Source organism: Octopus bimaculoides, chromosome 10, assembly GCF_001194135.2.
Source record: "Octopus bimaculoides isolate UCB-OBI-ISO-001 chromosome 10, ASM119413v2, whole genome shotgun sequence".
Lineage (NCBI taxonomy): Eukaryota > Metazoa > Mollusca > Cephalopoda > Octopoda > Octopodidae > Octopus > Octopus bimaculoides.
In genome coordinates this window covers 66,409,786-66,413,829 of record NC_068990.1, presented here as the reverse complement: position 1 = coordinate 66,413,829, position 4,044 = coordinate 66,409,786, and the positions used below count along the sequence as shown (strand labels likewise).

General features: G+C 34.8%; 1 protein-coding gene and 1 non-coding gene across 2 annotated transcripts in view; both read right to left on the bottom strand.

Moving 5' to 3' along the window:
• The window catches only part of LOC106883815 (uncharacterized), a 1,102,017-nt gene that overhangs the window by 408,675 nt on the left and 689,298 nt on the right, over positions 1–4,044 (bottom strand). The gene's annotated exons all lie outside the window — the stretch shown is intronic.
• On the bottom strand, positions 2,598–2,704 carry LOC128248962 (U6 spliceosomal RNA). The gene has a single exon (XR_008265108.1). It is a non-coding gene; the product is annotated as a U6 spliceosomal RNA (small nuclear RNA).

The window sequence follows — 4,044 nt, the reverse complement described above, 5'->3', positions numbered from 1 at the left end:
TGTGTGTGTGTGTGTGTGGGTGTGTGTGTGCGTGTGTGTGCAATTTAAACATTAAAATATTTAAGGGTGGCATAACTTTTGCATGCGAAGATAAGATTTGTTCATTTTTTATCCTGTAGTCATGATAATATTTTATTATAACACATGTGGAAATATTCTCAACTATATACACACAAATACAATATCACCACACTTTTTCTTATTTGTTTTGGTGCTGTGTGAATGCGCGCGCGCGCGCGTAGTCTATGTTAGTTTGTGTGTCTACATATAGACACACGAGCATACACACACATATCAGAATCAAGTGCGATAAGGTAGCAGAAAACGAGGATAAAGAATGACTGACACATGAAATCTAGTTGTTCCTCTGGTAAATCTAAATCCTGCATCGGTTGATCTTGCCTCTCATTCTTCCGAGTTTCATAAAAAGATAAAGAATCAATGGCTAGTGGAGTTTTATGGTTTGGGCTCTAGTGAAGGGATGTAAATAGACATAGCAACAAGAACAGATGTGATGTAGCTATCACAAATGAATCAAACTTGTAGAAGTTTTGTGATGGCAAGGAAAAGGTCAAACAACATTTGTAGAGTCGTAGTAAAAATGAAATGATGCAACTGACAAACGCTGCATTGCCATTTCAGACGCTTTTCTCTTGTAAGAAGAGAACGTAAACTTATCTAGAGCATATCAAATTTATAGCTTCGTTTTTAGTAATATACCCCTCAAGCACCATTAACATCAGTCAATATTAAGCGTAGATGCAACTGGTCTTGGCCTATATTAGCAGTATTTATCTGTTAATATATGTGTGCGTGTGTATGTGTGTGTGTGTAAGAGAGAGAGAGAGAGAGAGCCAGAGAGAGAGAGAGACAGAGAGAGAGACAGAGAGAGAGACAGAGAGAGAGACAGAGAGAGAAAGTGAGAGTATGTATGTGTGCAAGTTTTTGTGTGTATGTATGTGAGCACGTCTTTGTGCGTGTGTATGTATAGGTGAGGAGAGGGAGCAGGAAAGAAAATATGATATATTTATCCTTTTAAGTCGCTACTCTGGGTTTCTTGATAATGATCCTCGGGAGTTGATCTGTTCACTTATGCTAAAACATAACCCTTATAGACGGTAACTTTCATGAAATACCAGCGGACAGCATCGTACATTCTACGTGTTTTAAGACCAGCAGTTACCTGCCTATATCTCGGGTGCCTTGTTACCCTTCATCATAATACTCACAGCCACAACCTATGCACATGTAACATAAGTGCCCTATTTTTCCTTTAGTTCTAACATACCTCCATGTCCATTAGTCCATGATGCTCCTTTGTTACTGCGATGGTATTAATACAGTACAACAATAATTAAACTAATTTTTATTTTTCGCATACGAGTATTTGTTAATATATTTGCTGTTTACCTTTTCCCCACTTATTTGAATATTTACATTTTATACGTCCATTCATAAAATTTTATATCTCTACATTTATACATCCTTGGTTCCCTTTTAATGTTTATAAAATTTTACATAGATTTTAAATTTGTGTTCTGATAATCGCTAAAATTTATTGGTTTAGTAAAACAAAACATAACTGATTACAATACAAATCGTCAGTTATTGCAAAATAATCATACGGCACATTATATACTTACCGTTTAATTTCTCTGTATTCCTAGAGTTTCCATATATTGCATTATATATTCTCCATTCACATATCTTTTATTATTGAGCAATCCGTATACCAATATATTTGCAAAATTAAGACATTTGTCTAAGCTTGTGAGCATCAATGTATTCATAACTCTGTGCCATGAAATTATATAATTTTGTATTTTATATTTGCATATTTTTGTACATTTGTATATCTGCATCTTTTGTATATTTTCTTTTCATGCCCTGGTGTACGTACGTCTGCGTTGACATACATGTGTTCATGTGCATAAGTCTGCATTTACATATATTTGCATATAAGTGCACACATTTATATACAAGTTTATGAGTATGTATATAAACGTATAGAGGACACGACTACACATGAATAGTCATGTTCATAGAGAGAGGGCGTGTATATACATTCATACCTACCTCTGAAGATATGTCTATGTAGATGTGTGTGTGTGTGTATGTGTGTATGTGCTGAACTGTATTTGCAGATCAACTAAGTATAAATGACGGAAAGTTACTGTATGTCCACATACATGTGTGTATCTGTAGGCATGTCTTTATATATGCACATGTGCACACAGATATTTATGTAGGAGCTTGGATGATTATAAATATGTGTGTATGTAGATGCGGCTGTCTCTGTTTCTGTTTTTACAAACTTTAGTAAATGTAGGTACTTACGTACGTACGTATGTGTGCATGTATATATGTACGTAAGATCGCTTGTATGTATGTCATTATTCAGTATATTTTAAGATTTCTTGCCAATAGAGAAAGAACCGATTTCTAACCTTAGATCCAAAGTTCCTTCATTACAATTTCAACATCAGCAACAGGGTATTTTTGTTTGTTCGTGTGTATGTATGTATGTATGTATACTCTTTTACTCTTTTACTTGTTTCAGTCTTTTGACTGTGGCCATGCTGGAGCACCGCCTTTAGAAAAATATGGAACGCTTCACGAATTTGCGTGTCATCCTTGCGCAGGGGCCATGCTAATCTTCTCTGTATCGTTCCAATTTTAGAATATGTACCGCTGTAGCTAGTATGTATGTATGTATGTGCAAATTTGTAAGTTTTATGTACGTATTTTCATGTATATAGCTGCATGTCTAGACTTGCTCATATATACTTAAATGATAAACTTGCTGAAAGTTTTACAGATTTCTATAGTCTCAGTGATGAACTGTAGTCTTCGAATTAGCTTTCTCTGTTCTGCTTTTAATAAGCGTAATTTCTCAGGATTGGTATTTAGGCAATGTGTTACATATCCCAGGGTCCCAATAATCACAGGTATAAACCTGAACTTGTAATCTGGATAGAGTAACTGCAAATTTCTCAATAGTTCAGCATAGGTGTTCTCTTTTTCACTGATCTTCTGCTTTATGTTAACATCCGCTGAGCAGCTAATTTCCAAAACTGCACAGTTTCTCTTCTCTGTCCCAAATCATTATATCAAGTCTGTTGTGATTACATTTTATTGAGGCCTTCACTGGTACATTCCTTTTTATTATGAGTAGCTATGGCTTCTACCATATTGTGGGTTTTTATTTCTTTGTCCTCAGGTTTATCCTTCCAATGAATTTCATTATTTCATTATAGAGTGTCCTAGCTATGTCTCATCGGTAGATAAACCGTGATGACATTTTCGTCCAAAAGCTTATAATGTGAGTGATATCTTTAGTGTGAATTCCACAAAGGCTGCGTCGGTTGTCACAATCGACGGGTTTTTCCTGCATCTCGATCCCATTTGTGCATCAGGTACTTGGCTGATATTTCCTCTTCCTGGTTTGCAACACATACCCTTCAAAGTGGGAGGTAGTAATCCGATTATTCGTCCATGATAAACAGTTTTGATGATCGATGTTACTATCATCACGGAGCTTTCTACTAATATATCCATGTATAGTCTTCTACTTATATAGGCTCATCCTTCCATCTCATGAGATGTTGCAGTAGAGTCGTGCAACTTCTTTGGGCATGTATTCTAGGTTATCAGACAAAGATTGTTCCTTAAGGAGCTGCCTTCCAAATCTTAAGATGTTATGTATGTATGTATGTATGCATGTATGTATGTATGTATGTATGAAAAAATAGCGTACATATATATTAGCTATACTAATATATATGCCAAACAGTATTTATGTGAATATTTATGTGAATAGTGTATATGCCAAATAGTAGTTTATGTGAATATTTTCATATATATATACATATCAATATTCATTAACTTCTGAATTTTGATTTCATTTCTAGCCCATACCTTGATAGTGCCTATGCGCATGTATAATATGTCTCTATACACGCATATTATATGCATGTATATATTGATAATGCTTATGTGCATGTATAATATGTTTCTATATACGCATATATATACATACATATA